Source organism: Oncorhynchus masou, unplaced genomic scaffold (genome assembly GCF_036934945.1).
Source record: "Oncorhynchus masou masou isolate Uvic2021 unplaced genomic scaffold, UVic_Omas_1.1 unplaced_scaffold_2011, whole genome shotgun sequence".
NCBI lineage: Eukaryota > Metazoa > Chordata > Actinopteri > Salmoniformes > Salmonidae > Oncorhynchus > Oncorhynchus masou.
The window spans coordinates 21275-39108 of NW_027008500.1; the positions used below are offsets into that span (position 1 = coordinate 21275).

The 17834-nt window shown below is 46.8% G+C and overlaps 1 pseudogene; it reads right to left on the reverse strand.

Annotated features, from left to right (window-relative positions):
- Nucleotides 1-749: 749 nt before the first annotated feature.
- Nucleotides 750-14452, reverse strand: LOC135532757 (thyroid receptor-interacting protein 11-like; annotated as a pseudogene).
- Between the last annotated feature and the right edge of the window lie 3382 nt (nt 14453-17834).

Genomic DNA, 17834 nt, shown 5'->3' on the forward strand with positions numbered 1-17834 from the left:
TCCTCCGAAACATGCCCTGCTGCCCTGCTGCTTCCTCTGAAACATGCCCTACTGCTTCCTCCGAAACATGCCCTCCTCCTCTGAAACATGCCCTGCTGCTTCCTGAAACATGCCCTGCTGCTTGCTTCCTCCGAAACATGCCCTGCTGGACATGCCCTGCTGCTTCCTGAACATGCCCTGCTGCTTCCTCTGAAACATGCCCTGCTGCTTCCTCCGAAACATGCCCTGCTGCTTCCTGAAACATGCCCCTGCTTCCTCTGAAACATGCCCTGCTGCTTCCTGAAACATGCCCTGCTGCTTCCTCCGAAACATGCCCTGCTTCCTCTGAAACATGCCCTGCTGCTTCCTCTGAAACATGCCCTGCTGCTTCCTCTGAAACATGCCCTGCTGCTTCCTCCGAAACATGCCCTGCTGCTTCCTCCGAAACATGCCCTGCTGCTTCCTCCGAAACATGCCCTGCTGCTTCCTCTGAAACATGCCCTGCTGCCCTGCTGCTTCCTCCACTGCTTCCTCTGAAACTTGCTGCTTCCTCCTGACATGCCCTGGTCCGAAACATGCCCTGCTGCTTCCTCTGAAACATGCCCTGGCTTCCTTGAAACATGCCCTGCTGTGAAGACGGCTTCCTCCCGGAAACATGCTCCGCTGCTTCCTCTCTTAGTCTGAAACATGCCCTCTGCACAGAACTGAAACAGATGAAACAGCCCTGCTGCTTCCTCCGAAACAGCTGCTTCCTCCGAAACATGCCCTGCTCACATGCCCTGGCGGGTCTGTAGCCAGGACTGATCAAGTCTTTTGATTGGTGAATCAGGAGAGGAAGTGAGCCGAACCCGGCCAAACCCGGACAACGCTGGGCCAATTGTGCACCACCCTATAGGACTCCCGGTCACGGCCGGGTTGTGACACAGCCTGGGCTCAAACCCGGGTCTGTAGTGATGCCTCAAGAACTGAGATGCAGTGCCTTTAGGCCGCTGTGCCACTTGGCGAGGTCTGTAGATCCTATTTCACAGACATCTGGAAACACTGGACAGGTACTTTAAGTTCCATCACTTGGCTGCATCTCAAATTAAATGGCACCCCATTTCCTAAAAGGGGCACCGTATTGGGCCAGACTACACTGGCTAGGAGAACCTGGCACAAAAGACTAGGGACGGCATGCCAAATGGCGCGCTATTCCCTATGGGGACTGGTCAAAAAGTAGTGCACTATACAGGGAATAGGGTGCCATTTTTTTGGGACTCGGAGAAAAGCCTAGTTACTGTAGAGAGAAAGGAAAAAGCAGACCGGTTTTCAAAGAGGAACGTGGCGATGAAAACAGGTGTCTGTAATCAGCTGATTTATGTCTGGATCAAACACCTGTCCTCCTCCTCACCTGCTGCTGTAGCGAGAGATGTTCTGGGTGATATGCATTCCTTTTCCATACCTTCCTGTCTGTACATTCCTGTCTGTACATACCATACCTTCCTGTCTGTACCTTCCTGTCTGTCCATTCCATACCTTCCTGTCTGTCCATTCCATACCTTCCTGTCTGTACATACCATACCTTCCTGTCTGTCCATTCCATACCTTCCTGTCTGTACATACCATACCTTCCTGTCTGTCCATTCCATACCTTCCTGTCTGTCCATTCCATACCTTCCTGTCTGTACATACCATACCTTCCTGTCTGTCCATTCCATACCTTCCTGTCTGTACATACCATACCTTCCTGTCTGTACATACCGTACCTTCCTGTCTGTACATACCGTACCTTCCTGTCTGTACATACCATACCTTCCTGTCTGTACATACCATACCTTCCTGTCTGTCCATTCCATACCTTCCTGTCTGTACATACCGTACCTTCCTGTCTGTACATACCGTACCTTCCTGTCTGTACATTCCGTACCTTCCTGTCTGTCCATTCCATACCTTCCTGTCTGTACATACCATACCTTCCTGTCTGTCCATTCCATACCTTCCTGTCTGTACATACCATACCTTCCTGTCTGTACATACCATACCTTCCTGTCTGTACATTCCATACCTTCCTGTCTGTCCATTCCATACCTTCCTGTCTGTACATACCATACCTTCCTGTCTGTACATTCCATACCTTCCTGTCTGTACATACCATACCATCCTGTCTGTACATTCCATACCTTCCTGTCTGTACATACCATACCTTCCTGTCTGTACATACCATACCTTCCTGTCTGTACATTCCATACCTTCCTGTCTGTACATACCATACCTTCCTGTCTGTACATACCATACCATCCTGTCTGTACATACCATACCTTCCTGTCTGTACATTCCATACCTTCCTGTCTGTACATACCATACCTTCCTGTCTGTACATACCATACCTTCCTGTCTGTACATACCATACCTTCCTGTCTGTACATACCATACCTTCCTGTCTGTACATACCATACCTTCCTGTCTGTGTAGTGGAGACAATGACTGTTTCATTATAACATAGTGGAGACAATGACTGTTTCATTATAACATAGTGGAGACAATGACTGTGTCATTATCACATAGTGGAGATAATGACTGTTTCATTATAACATAGTGGAGTCAATGACTGTTTCATTATGATATAGTGGAGACAATGACTGTTTCATTATCACATAGTGGAGACAATGACTGTTTCATTATAACATAGTGGAGCCAATGACTGTTTCATTATAACATAGTGGAGACAATGGCTGTTTCATTATAATATAGTGGAGTCAATGACTGTTTCATTATAACATAGTGGAGACAATGACTGTTTCATTATAACATAGTGGAGACAATGACTGTTTCATTATAACATAGTGGAGACAATGACTGTTTCATTATAACATAGTGGAGACAATGACTGTTTCATTATAACATAGTGGAGACAATGACTGTTTCATTATAACATAGTGGAGACAATGACTGTTTCATTATAACATAGTGGAGACAATGACTGTTTCATTATAACATAGTGGAGACAATGACTGTTTCATTATAACATAGTGGAGACAATGACTGTTTCATTATAACATAGTGGAGACAATGACTGTTTCATTATAACATAGTGGAGACAATGACTGTTTCATTATAACATAGTGGAGACAATGACTGTTTCATTATAACATAGTGGAGACAATGACTGTTTCATTATAACATAGTGGAGTCAATGACTGTTTCATTATAACATAGTGGAGTCAATGACTGTTTCATTATCACATAGTGGAGACAATGACTGTTTCATTATAACATAGTGGAGACAATGACTGTTTCATTATAACATAGTGGAGACAATGACTGTTTCATTATAACATAGTGGAGACAATGACTGTTTCATTATAACATAGTGGAGACAATGACTGTTTCATTATCACATAGTGGAGACAATGACTGTTTCATTATAACATAGTGGAGACAATGACTGTTTCATTATAACATAGTGGAGACAATGACTGTTTCATTATAACATAGTGGAGACAATGACTGTTTCATTATCACATAGTGGAGACAATGACTGTTTCATTATAACATAGTGGAGACAATGACTGTTTCATTATAACATAGTGGAGACAATGACTGTTTCATTATAACATAGTGGAGTCAATGACTGTTTCATTATAACATAGTGGAGACAATGACTGTTTCATTATAACATAGTGGAGACAATGACTGTTTCATTATCACATAGTGGAGACAATGACTGTTTCATTATAACATAGTGGAGACAATGACTGTTTCATTATAACATAGTGGAGACGATGACTGTTTCATTATAACATAGTGGAGACAATGACTGTTTCATTATAACATAGTGGAGACAATGACTGTTTCATTATAACATAGTGGAGTCAATGACTGTTTCATTATAACATAGTGGAGACAATGACTGTTTCATTATAACATAGTGGAGACAATGACTGTTTCATTATCACATAGTGGAGACAATGACTGTTTCATTATAACATAGTGGAGACAATGACTGTTTCATTATAACATAGTGGAGACAATGACTGTTTCATTATAACATAGTGGAGACAATGACTGTTTCATTATAACATAGTGGAGACAATGACTGTTTCATTATAACATAGTGGAGACAATGACTGTTTCATTATCACATAGTGGAGACAATGACTGTTTCATTATAACATAGTGGAGACAATGACTGTTTCATTATCACATAGTGGAGACAATGACTGTTTCATTATAACATAGTGGAGACAATGACTGTTTCATTATAACATAAAGAGGAACCGAGGAAGAAACCCAGAAAGGTGGTACAAAATGTCTGGTCTTTCGAGACGGATAAGAACAATTGTCGACGAAGAAAACTCCTTGAGTAGGTGCGTCCAAACTATGGACTGGTACTGTGTATATATATTACAAAACAATACCTGATGATCCGTGACAGGTTCTGAATGGTCTCTCTGAACATCTCTCGACTCGCTGAGGGGTCAGACATGGTGGACGGCCTCATGTTCTCCTGCTGGACCTTGAGGAGCCTCCTGATGATGTGCTGGTAGTCTCCCCTCAGCCAGCTGTTCTCCCTCGTCTTCTCATTCAGCACCGCCAGGGCCTACAGTAAATCAAGTCAAGTCAAAATATATATGGGGTTGTAAAATTACAATAACTTTAACAAAATTCCTGGTTGGAAGATTCCTGGAATCCAGAGGGGATAGACAGGAAATCCTTCAACTTGGATTTCTGGAAAATCTAGACATTTTAGGAAAATTACCCAGGATTTTGCAACTGTAATAAAAAATTGAATAAAGTTGATAGTGATTTTGACCTGCTCTCTTTCCACGGCATTGGCCCGCAGCTGCTGCTGGAGGAACATCACGTCTTGGCTGTGGCCTCGTCCCCCCAGGGAGACGTGGGAGTGCAGCGCCTGGATCTCTACGTCTTTCTGCTAGACCATCTGGCTGAGTTTCCCCATCTCCTCTCTGGAAACCACCAGCTGGTCCAGCTGTCTGGTGAGGTTCTGGTTCTTCTGATTCAGCTGGCTGATCTCCGTCTCCTTCTCCTTAATGCCCTTCAAATTGAGATCAGATAATGCTTTATTATGAATGGTAATTCATCCCGAATCATCAGCTGCTGCTGAGTACAACACCATTTCAGGAAATAACTTCACTAGTCTCTCTACTTCCATCTTGGACAGGTCGTGTTTCTCGTTGCCGTTCTCCCTGTTATTCAGGGACGACTTGGTCTCGTCTTCCCGTTGGAGAATGACCACTTCCTGTTCCTGGGTTTATCGGGTAGGGCCGAGGTGATCTACTACTTCCTGCTGCAGGCGCCCAATCTCCTCGTCCTTGGCGTGGATCAGCCTATCGTAGTTCTCTCTACTCTGCTCGTGGCGTTGGTGGGCCTGCTCCAACTCATTCTGCTGCGCCAGGAGAGACTGCTGGGAGGAGAGGAGGTACCCTCGCTGCTCCTCTATGGTCCTCTATGGTCCTCTATGCTCCTCTATGGTCCTATATGGTCCTCTATGGTCCTCTTTGGTCCTCTATGGTCCTCTATAGTCCTCTATGCTCCTCTATGGTCCTCTATGCTCCTCTATGGTCCTCTATGGCCCTCTATGGTCCTCTATGCTCCTCTATGCTCCTCTATGGTCCTCTATGCTCCTCTTTGGTCCTCTATGGTCCTCTATGCTCCTCTATGCTCCTCTATGCTCCTCTATGGTCCTCTTTGGTCCTCTATGGTCCTCTATGCTCCTCTATGCTCCTCTATGGTCCTCTATGCTCCTCTATGGTCCTCTTTGGCCCTCTATGGTCCTCTATGGTCCTCTATGCTCCTCTATGGTCCTCTATGGTCCTCTTTGGTCCTCTATGCTCCTCTATGGTCCTCTATGCCCCTCTATGCTCCTCTATGGTCCTCTATGGTCCTCTATGCTCCTCTTTGGTCCTCTATGCTCCTCTATGCTCCTCTATGCTCCTCTATGCTCCTCTTTGGTCCTCTATGGTCCTCTATGCTCCTCTATGGTCCTCTATGGTCCTCTATGCTCTTCTATGGTCCTCTATGCTCCTCTATGGTCCTCTATGGTCCTCTATGCTCCTCTATGGTCCTCTATGGTCCTCTATGGTCCTCTATGGTCCTCTATGCTCCTCTATGGTCCTCTATGCTCCTCTATGCTCCTCCTCTATGCTCCTCTATGGTCCTCTATGCTCCTCTATGCTCCTCTATGGTCCTCTATGGTCCTCTATGCTCCTCTATGCTCCTCTATGGTCCCCTATGCTCCTCTATGCTCCTCTATGGTCCTCTATGGTCCTCTATGCTCCTCTATGGTCCTCTATGGTCTTCTATGCTCCTCTATGCTCCTCTTTGGTCCTCTATGCTCCTCTATGCTCCTCTATGCTCCTCTATGGTCCTCTATGCTCCTCTATGGTCCTCTATGGTCCTCTATGCTCCTCTATGCTCCTCTATGCTCCTCTATGGTCCTCCTCCAGGCATCTCCTGAGGTCTTCAGCTGGGTGATGTCCGTCTCCAGTTCTGTGGTTCATGTTAATGTGCTCAATAAGGCTGTTCATTTAGCAGCAAATACAATGCATAGATATTTATTTAAAAAACAACAAGAGATATGACAGGATGTGTTACCGTTGATGATGTCCGGGGTGCATGGCTCGGCCAGGCCGGGGGACTGGGGTCAACTCTGCTGGTCCTCAGACGCTCTATCTCCTCCTTATAGGATAGGATTTAATGTTAATATCCCAAGGGAAAAAATTGTCTCCAACACACAGTACCACTGTATACAAAATAGACACTGTACACATACAGTACATCGCACGTTACCCACGTCATACATGTTGTGGATGTACCTTCAGGTGGCTGTTGTCTTCCTTCATGCCTTCCAGCTTCTTGTCCTTCTCCTCCAGAGCTCCTCTCAGGGTCTCAGCCTACTGGGTGGCTGCCTAGACCCCGGCCTCCAGCTCCCTCTGGATGGCGGCCATGTTGGCTCTCAGGGTCTCAGCCTCCTCTGTAGCTGCCTGGACCCCGGTCTCCAGCTCCCTCTGGGTGGCGGCCATGTTGGCTCTCAGGGTCTCAGCCTCCTCTGTGGCTGCCTGGACCCCGGTCTCCAGCTCCCTCTGGGTGGCGGCCATGTTGGCTCTCAGGGTCTCAGCCTCCTCTCTGGCTGCCTGGACCCCGGCCTCCAGCTCTCTCTGGGTGGCGGCCATGTTGGCTCTCAGGGTCTCAGCCTCCTCTGTGGCTGCCTGGACCCCGGTCTCCAGCTCCCTCTGGGTGGCGGCCATGTTGGCTCTCAGGGTCTCAGCCTCCTCTCTGGCTGCCTGGACCCCGGCCTCCAGCTCCCTCTGGGTGGCGGCCATGTTGGCTCTCAGGGTCTCAGCCTCCTGGGTGGCGGCCTGGACCCCGGCCTCCAGCTCCCTCTGGGTGGCGGCCATGTTGGCTCTCAGGGTCTCAGCCTCCTGGGTGGCGGCCTGGACCCCGGCCTCCAGCTCCCTCTGGGTGGCGGCCATGTTGGCTCTCAGGGTCTCATCCTCCTGGGTGGCTGCCTGGACCACGGCCTCCAGCTCCCTCTGGGTGGCGGCCATGTTGGCTCTCAAGGTCTCATCCTCCTGGGTGGCTGCCTGGACCACGGCCTCCAGCTCCCTCTGGGTGGCGACCATGTTGGCTCTCAGGGTCTCATCCTCCTGGGTGGCTGCCTGGACCACGGCCTCCAGCTCCCTCTGGGTGGCGGCCATGTTGGCTCTCAGGGTCTCATCCTCCTGGGTGGCTGCCTGGACCCTGGCCTCCAGCTCCCTCTGGGTGGCGGCCATGTTGGCTCTCAGGGTCTCATCCTCCTGGGTGGCTGCCTGGACCACGGCCTCCAGCTCCCTCTGGGTGGCGGCCATGTTAGCTCTCATGCTCTCCGTGAAGGAGTCCTTCTCCTGGAGATTCACATTCAGAACATTTTAAAGTCCTCAATGAGGCAATTAATTTAGCAACAAACACAATTCACCCAAAAAAACAACGAAATCCCAATTTAAAAACAACAAAATAGAAAAAGGATATTTCCAAGCGGAGTGGGAAAGATAAAATAAGGATGTTAGAGAGGTCTGTCACATAGAGTTAGATAGAGGAATCTACATGGATATAACCCGTTCCAACACATGAGTCCTCCATCTAACTCTATGGTCTGTGAGCTGACCTGGAGGAGGTCAATCAGCTGTTTTGTCTCTTCGGCCACGGTGACGGATAGCATGTCGTTGGTGTCTCTGTGTTCGGAGGCCATCTGTTCCACGTCTCTCCTCAGCTGGGAGATCTCCAGGTTCTTCTCCAGGTTCTTCTCCAGGTTCATCTCCAGGTTCATCTCCAGGTTCTTCTCCAGGTTCTTCTCCAGGTTCATCTCCAGGTTCATCTCCAGGTTCTTCTCCAGGTTCTTCTCCAGGTTCATCTCCAGGTTCTTCTCCAGGTTCTTCTCCAGGTTCTTCTCCAGGTTCATCTCCAGGTTCATCTCCAGGTTCTTCTCCAGGTTCATCTCCAGGTTCTTCTCCAGGTTCTTCTCCAGGTTCTTCTCCAGGTTCATCTCCAGGTTCATCTCTCCAGGTTCATCTCCAGGTTCTTCTCCAGGTTCTTCTCCAGGTTCATCTCCAGGTTCATCTCCAGGTTCTTCTCCAGGTTCATCTCCAGGTTCATCTCCAGGTTCATCTCCAGGTTCAGCTCCAGGTTCATCTCCAGGTTCTTCTCCAGGTTCATCTCCAGGTTCTTCTCCAGGTTCATCTCCAGGTTCTTCTCCAGGTTCTTCTCCAGGTTCATCTCCAGGTTCATCTCCAGGTTCTTCTCCAGGTTCTTCTCCAGGTTCATCTCCAGGTTCTTCTCCAGGTTCTTATCCAGGTTCTTCTCCAGGTTCATCTCCAGGTTCATCTCCAGGTTCTTCTCCAGGTTCATCTCCAGGTTCTTCTCCAGGTTCTTCTCCAGGTTCTTCTCCAGGTTCATCTCCAGGTTCATCTCCAGGTTCTTCTCCAGGTTCTTCTCCAGGTTCATCTCCAGGTTCATCTCCAGGTTCTTCTCCAGGTTCATCTCCAGGTTCATCTCCAGGTTCATCTCCAGGTTCTTCTCCAGGTTCAGCTCCAGGTTCATCTCCAGGTTCATCTCCAGGTTCATCTCCAGGTTCTTCTCCAGGTTCATCTCCAGGTTCATCTCCAGGTTCATCTCCAGGTTCATCTCCAGGTTCATCTCCAGGTCCTTCTCCAGGTTCTTCTCCAGGTTCTTCTCCAGGTTCATCTCCAGGTTCATCTCCAGGTTCTTCTCCAGGTTCTTCTCCAGGTTCATCTCCAGGTTCTTCTCCAGGTTCATCTCCAGGTTCATCTGCAGGTTCTTCTCCAGGTTCTTCTCCAGGTTCTTCTCCAGGTTCATCTCCAGGTTCATCTCCAGGTTCATCTCCAGGTTCATCTCCAGGTTCATCTCCAGGTTCATCTCCAGGTTCTTCTCCAGGTTCATCTCCAGGTTCATCTCCAGGTTCATCTCCAGGTTCATCTCCAGGTTCATCTCCAGGTTCATCTCCAGGTTCTTCTCCAGGTTCTTCTCCAGGTTCATCTCCAGGTTCTTCTCCAGGTTCATCTCCAGGTTCTTCTCCAGGTTCATCTCCAGGTTCATCTCCAGGTTCATCTCCAGGTTCATCTCCAGGTTCTTCTCCAGGTTCATCTCCAGGTTCTTCTCCAGGTTCAGCTTCACCGTCCTCTCATGCGCCGTCTGAAAATAATCAAGCTATTAGTACAACACATTCCTTACCAAAGGAATAAACAATACAGTTCATTGTCAAAATGCTTCAAAAGTGAAAAGATAAAACAATAAATTTGAATGTAGATACATGAAGATAGTAAAACAGTAGTGAAACAACAGTGGACCTGTAGTGCCGAGGCGTCCATGGAGCGGGCAGCGGTCAGCTCCTCGATGGTCTGCCTGACCTGCTCCTGGAGGCCCCTCTCTGCCTGGGTCAGCTCCTCGATGGTCTGCTGGTACTGCCTGACTTGCTCCTGGAGGCCCCTCTCTGCCTGGGTCAGCTCCTCGATGGTCTGCTGGTACTGCCTGACTTGCTCCTGGAGGCCCCTCTCTGCCTGAATCAGCTCCCCTTCCAGCTGGCTCTTCTCCAGCTTCAGAGCTTCGATGTTGGTGTCCTTCTCCAGGACGGTTCTGCTGAGAGCATCCTGGACCTCCTTGACCTGCTCCTCTATCCTCCCCTGGGCCTGCTCAGCCTCTGTCTTCAGCCTCTGCTTCTCCATCTTCATCTCGTAGTCTTCTGACATCACCTTCTCCTGGGAGCTCCTCATCTTAGTCAGCTCTCTCCTGAGCTCCTCCAGCTCCTCTCCGGACCCCCCGGATTCTCTCCCTCTCTCCCCAGCCTCGCACAGCTCTGCCCGGGCAGCAGACAGCTGCTCCTCCCTCTCCTGTACGGTTCTCTGGAGCACCTGGTTCTCTTTGCCCGTCCAAGTTTCTCCCTCAACTCCTTGACGGTGGCCTCCAGCTGCTGCTTGCCCATGTGGAGGTGGTTCAGGGTGTAAGCACTCTGGTTCAGTCTCTCCTGCTGGGCCTGTAGTTCTTCCTGTAGCGCCACCCTCTGGTCGGTGGTGGTACTGAGCTCTGACTGCAACCTGAACACCTCAGTCTTAGACTCCTTCAGCTGAACAGAGAGCTTCTCCTACACTGAGATCACATGGAGACACAAGAACTGAATAATAGCATCTCGATAACCATTTTATAGGTAGTCTTACTTTAATAAGTCTAAATTCTGTAAAGGGGGTTAAATCGTTAAAAACATGTGGTAATCCTTGATGGACTTTCTTTTCAACATGGTCTAAGACGCTGTGTATATCCCAATAAACACATTCCTTCCTATACACGACCAATATATCCCAATAAACACATTCCTTCCTATACACAACCAATATATCCCAATAAACACATTCCTTCCTATACACAACCAATATATCCCAATAAACACATTCCTTCCTATACACAACCAATATATCCCAATAAACACATTCCTTCCTATACACGACCAATATATCCCAATAAACACATTCCTTCCTATACACGACCAATATATCCCAATAAACACATTCCTTCCTATACACGACCACTACATGAATATCAACACATTCCTTCCTATACACAACCAATATATCCCAATAAACACATTCCTTCCTATACACGACCACTACATGAATATCAACACATTCCTTCCTATACACGACCACTACATGAATATCAACACATTCCTTCCTATACACAACCAATATATCCCAATAAACACATTCCTTCCTATACACGACCACTACATGAATATCAACACATTCCTTCCTATACACGACCACTACATGAATATCAACACATTCCTTCCTATACACAACCAATATATCCCAATAAACACATTCCTTCCTATACACGACCAATACAATAATATCAACACATTCCTTCCTATACACGACCACTACATTAATATCAACACATTCCTTCCTATACACAACCAATATATCCCAATAAACACATTCCTTCCTATACACGACCAATATATCCCAATAAACACATTCCTTCCTATACACGACCAATACATTAATATCAACACATTCCTTCCTATACACGACCACTACATTAATATCAACACAGTCCTCCCTATACACGACCAATATATCCCAATATCAACACATTCCTTCCTATACACGACCAATACATTAATATCAACACATTCCTTCCTATACACGACCACTACATTAATATCAACACATTCCTTCCTATACACGGCCAATACATTAATATCAACACATTCCTTCCTATACACGACCAATACATTATTATCAACACATTCCTTCCTATACACGACCACTACATTAATATCAATACATTCCTTCCTATACATGACCACTACATTAATATCAATACATTCCTTCCTATACACGACCAATACATTAATATCAACACATTCCTTCCTATACACAACCACTACATTAATATCAACACATTCCTTCCTATACACGACCAATACATTAATATCAACACATTCCATCCTATACACGACCACTACATTAATATCAACACATTCCTTCCTATACATGACCACTACATTAATATCAACACATTCCTTCCTATACACGACCAATACATTCATATCAACACATTCCTTCCTATACACGACCACTACATTAATATCAACACATTCCTTCCTATACATGACCACTACATTAATATCAACACATTCCTTCCTATACACGACCAATATATCCCAATATCAACACATTCCTTCCTATACATGACCAATACATTAATATCAACACATTCCTTCCTATACACGACCAATATATCCCAATATCAACACATTCCTTCCTATACACAACCACTACATTAATATCAACACATTCCTTCCTATACACGACCAATACATTAATATCAACACATTCCTTCCTATACACGACCAATACATTAATATCAACACATTCCTTCCTATACACGACCACTACATTAATATCAACACATTCCTTCCTATACACAACCACTACATTAATATCAACACATTCCTTCCTATACACGACCAATTTATCAGTGCATGGTGCACTACTTCAGGCATTGGTTGTGATTGGCTGTTCCATATCCAGGAAGTGTTACATTGCTGTGTGTCGAAACTAATATAAATGTTTCGTAGACTTTTGTTTAATATCGTCAGACTAAAAGTGAGTGTCACAACCACAACCTGATCAACCTTTAAATAAATACATTTCCTATCTAGGTGACCATCCATTTCCTATCTAGATGATCATCCATATCCTCTCGAGGTGACCATCCATTTCCTCTCTAGTGGGATCATCCATTTCCTCTCTAGGTGATCATCCATTTCCTATCTAGGTGACCATCCATTTCCTCACTAGGTGACCATCCATTTCCTCTCTAGGTGATCATCCATTTTCTATCTAGGTCATCCTCCATTTCCTCTCTAGGTGACCATCCATTTCCTCTCTAGGTGATCATCCATTTTCTATCTAGGTCATCCTCCATTTCCTCTCTAGGTGACCATCCATTTCCTCTCTAGGTGATCATCCATTTTCTATCTAGGTCATCCTCCATTTCCTCACTAGGTGACCATCCATTTCCTCTCTAGGGGGATCATCCATTTCCTCTCCTGGTTGACCATCCATTTCCTATCTAGATGATCATCCATTTCCTCTCTAGGTGACCATCCATTTCCTCACTAGGTGACCATCCATTTCCTCTCTAGGTGATCATCCATTTTCTATCTAGGTCATCCTCCATTTCCTCTCTAGGGGGATTCATCCATTTCCCCTCTAGGGGATTCATCCATTTCCTCTCTAGGGGGATCATCCATTTCCTCTCTATTTTGAAATGTTCTGAACCCAATAGTGGTTGGGACTACTACTGCTGCTGTAAAACGGGCATTATAAAAAGATTTGATTGGTTGATTAAAACACAGTGCGGTCTGCACCAGTTCTAACCAGACCTGTGTAGCTTCCGTGTTCTGTCGGTCCAGGTCTTCCAGCGTGATGACGAGTGTGTCTCGTTCCTCCTGGTTGTCTTTCAGGGCCTGCTCTCTCTTCTCCAGCTCAGCCCTCAGCTCTGCTATCTGCTCTGCGGCGGCTGGGAGATGGAGGTCTGACTCCACTCTGTCCTCGGCACACGCAAGTCTCTCCAGTAGATTCATCTGGGGGAAAAAAAGATTTAAAAAATGTAAAAATCTAAATCGGAACAAACAATCATTATCCATGGACTCGGGAAGAGTTTCTGATGCATGAGCAACAGCTAATGGGATCCTAATCAACTAAACTAACTAAATAATCACCTTTTGAATAATCAACTGATCCATCTGACACTCTCATCAACAACAGAAGGACATTATAGTTTAAGACATCTAGATTCTCAAAGTCACAATGTTAAGTCAACACAGTTTATTTAATGTATCCTGAACTAAAATATAAATGCAATATGTAAAGTGTTGTTCTCATGTTTCATGAGTTGAAATAAAATATGAAAATATAAAATGTTCCATTCACACAAAAAGCTTATTTCTCTAAAATGTTGTTCTTATCCTTGTTAGTGAGCATTTCTCCATTTCAGGTGTGGCATATCAAGAAGCTGATTAAACCGCATGATCGTTACACAGGTGCACCTTGTGCTGGGGACAATAGAAGGCCACTCTAAAATGTGCAGTTTTATCACACGACACAATGCCACAGATGTCTCAAGTTTTGAGGGAGCGTGCAATTGGCATGCTGACTGCAGGAATGTCTACCAGAGCTGTTACCAGAGAACCACGCCAGCCCAGGACCTCCACATCCGGCTTCTTCACCTGTGGGATAATCTGAGACCAGCCACCCGGACGGACAGCTGATGGAACTTTGGAGTATTTATCCAGATTATCCTCTGCTGCCTCCTCCAGCCTGGCTGTGAGCTCCTTCAGTCTCTCCTCTGCGGCCTCCTGCAGGGAGGTGCTGTGGAGGGATAAGGCCTTAGTTGAGGAGTCCTGAGTAACCATGGCCGGACTGTTACCTGGAAGGGTTAGAATACAGTGAGGAACATGTTAGGGGAACGTGAGAGACATTAACCTGAGGTAAGGATGGACATGTTAGGGGAACGTGAGAGACAGTAACCCGAGGTAAGGATGGATAATGCTAGGGGAATGAGAGAGACAGTAACCTGAGGTAAGGATGGATAATGTAAGGGGAACGTGAGAGACAGTAACCTGAAGTAAGGATGGATAATGTAAGGGGAATGAGAGAGACAGTAACCTGAGGTAAGGATGGATAATGTGAGGGGAATGTGAGAGACAGTAACCTGAGGTAAGGATGGATAATGTAAGGGGAATGTGAGAGACAGTAACCTGAGGTAAGGATGGATAATGCTAGGGGAATGAGAGAGACAGTAACCTGAGGTAAGGATGGATAATGTAATGGGAATGTGAGAGACAGTAACCTGAGGTAAGGATGGATCATGTAATGGGAACGTGAGAGACAGTAACCTGAGGTAAGGATGGATCATGTAATGGGAATGTGAGAGACAGTACCCTGAGGTAAGGATGGATAATGTGAGGGGAATGTGAGAGACAGTAACCTGAGGTAAGGATGGATAATGTGAGGGGAATGTGAGAGACAGTACCCTGAGGTAAGGATGGATAATGTGAGGGGAATGTGAGAGACATTAACCTGAGGTAAGGATGGACATGTTAGGGGAATGTGAGAGACAGTAACCTGAGGTAAGGATGGATAATGTGAGGGGAATGTGAGAGACAGTACCCTGAGGTAAGGATGGATAATGTAAGGGGAATGAGAGAGACAGTAACCCGAGGTAAGGATAGATAATGTAAGGGGAATGTGTGTATCTAGAATGGTCCACCACCCAAAGAACACCTAGCCAACTTGACACACAATTGTGGGAAGCATTGGAGTCAATATGGGCCAGCATCCCTGTGGAACGCTTTCGACACCTTGTAGAGTCCATGACCCTGACGAACTGAGGTCATTCTGAGGGGAAAATGGGGGACGTCCAACTCAATATGAGGATGGTGTTCTTAATGTTTTGTGCACTCAGTGTATTTAGCTATACCAGTGCATTTAACTGAATTACAATCCAACCGTTAAAGACGCACAGTGTGGCTGTTGACCCCTACGGTCTAAAGTAGTGCACTAGTCCCTATGGGTCCTGGTCTAAAGTAGTGCACGAGTCCCTATGGGTCCTGGTCTAAAGTAGTACACGAGTCCCTATGGGTCCTGGTCTAAAGTAGTGCACTAGTCCCTATGGGTCCTGGTCTAAAGTAGTACACGAGTCCCTATGGGTCCTGGTCTAAAGTAGTGCACTAGTCTCTATGGGTCCTGGTCTAAAGTAGTGCACTAGTCTCTATGGGCCCTGGTCTAAAGTAGTGCACTAGTCTCTATGGGCCCTGGTCTAAAGTAGTGCACTAGTCTCTATGGGCCCTGGTCTAAAGTAGTGCACGAGTCTCTATGGGCCCTGGTCTAAAGTAGTGCACTAGTCTCTATGGGCCCTGGTCTAAAGTAGTGCACTAGTCTCTATGGGCCCTGGTCTAAAGTAGTACACGAGTCCCTATGGGTCCTGGTCTAAAGTAGTGCACTAGTCTCTATGGGCTCTGGTCTAAAGTAGTGCACTAGTCTCTACGGGTCCTGGTCTAAACCTCCATCTCCTTACCTCCAGTCTGTTGCTGTCCCTCCAGCTCCTCTCCTCCTCCCCTCCAGTCGGTTTCTGTTCCTCCAGCTCCTCTCCTCCTCCCCTCCAGTCGGTTTCTGTTCCTCCAGCTCCTCTCCTCCTTCCCCTCCAGTCTGTTTCTGTTCCTCCAGCTCCTCTCCTCCTCCCCTCCAGTCTGTTTCTGTTCCTCCAGCTCCTCTCCTCCTCCCCTCCAGTCTGTTTCTGTTCCTCCAGCTCCTCTCCTCCTCCCCTCCAGTCTGTTTCTGTCCCTCCAGCTCCTCTCCTCCTCCCCTCCAGTCTGTTTCTGTTCCTCCAGCTCCTCTCCTCCTCCCCTCCAGTCTGTTTCTGTCCCTCCAGCTCCTCTCCTCCTTCCCCTCCAGTCTGTTTCTGTTCCTCCAGCTCCTCTCCTCCTCCCCTCCAGTCTGTTTCTGTCCCTCCAGCTCCTCTCCTCCTCCCCTCCAGTCTGTTTCTGTCCCTCCAGCTCCTCTCCTCCTCCCCTCCAGTCTGTTTCTGTTCCTCCAGCTCCTCTCCTCCTCCCCTCCAGTCAGTTTCTGTTCCTCCAGCTCCTCTCCTCCTCTCCTCCAGTCTGTTTCTGTTCCTCCAGCTCCTCTCCTCCTCCCCTCCAGGCTGTTTCTGTCCCTCCAGCTCCTCTCCTCCTTCCCCTCCAGTCTGTTTCTGTCCCTCCAGCTCCTCTCCTCCTCCCCTCCAGTCTGTTTCTGTCCCTCCAGCTCCTCTCCTCCTCCCCTCCAGTCTGTTTCTCTTCCTCCAGCTCCTCTCCTCCTCTCCTCCAGTCTGTTTCTGTCCCTCCAGCTCCTCTCCACCTCTCCTCCAGTCTGTTTCTGTCCCTCCAGCTCCTCTCCTCCTCTCCTCCAGGCTGTTTCTGTCCTGCGGCACGAGCATGCTTTTGCGGCACAGTCGATAGCGCGCCAGACCTCGGGCTAGAAGGTCGAGGTTACAATACAGTTAGCAAAGCAAAGTCACGTGCGATTTATATCACTTATTCAGCGATGGCTGGTTCAGTGCTTAAATGAGCGCATCATTATTAGACCTGCTCCCTGCCTATTTCATTACAGTATGTTGGATGGAATGATGTTGTTACGCAGTGATACAATGTCTACTTGTGGTTTCTGTCAATGAATGAGTTAAATGCTTGTTGACATATGACATCAGCAACAGGAGTCTTGCTGCTCGAAGTGGATCTCTGAATATCACCACACTAGAAGCGGCTCAGTGTTAAGTCACTTATAAGCGCTGTCACAACTCTTTGATCATTATTACTGTAACGACATCTGGGTTTTTAAGCGCGGAAAGGCACGAGCATGTTTTTGCGGCACAGTCGATAGCGCGCCAGACCTCGGGCTCCAAGGTCGAGGGTTCGAGACCTGCTCCTTGCCTGTTTCATTACATTACTTTTGGCTAGTCTTTGCTATATTCACCCCAAACAAAATTTTAAAAAGTACAACTCTAATCGAAACGTCTTTTATTCAGCACTAGACACACAATAAATACATCATAGAAAGTAATGCTATTCGCGTCTGGGAATATGTAAGACGAATGGGTTGCATTTGTTCCATTGCTTGTTGTTTTGGGTTGGTGCCGATGACCCATCTGATAAAAATTCTCTCTTAAAAGAAAACTATCTGGATCTGGAAAAGTCTAGTCCAGTTATAGAGCAACCGGTGATGTAGATAATTGGTTTAACAGTTACATAGTTTGTAGTG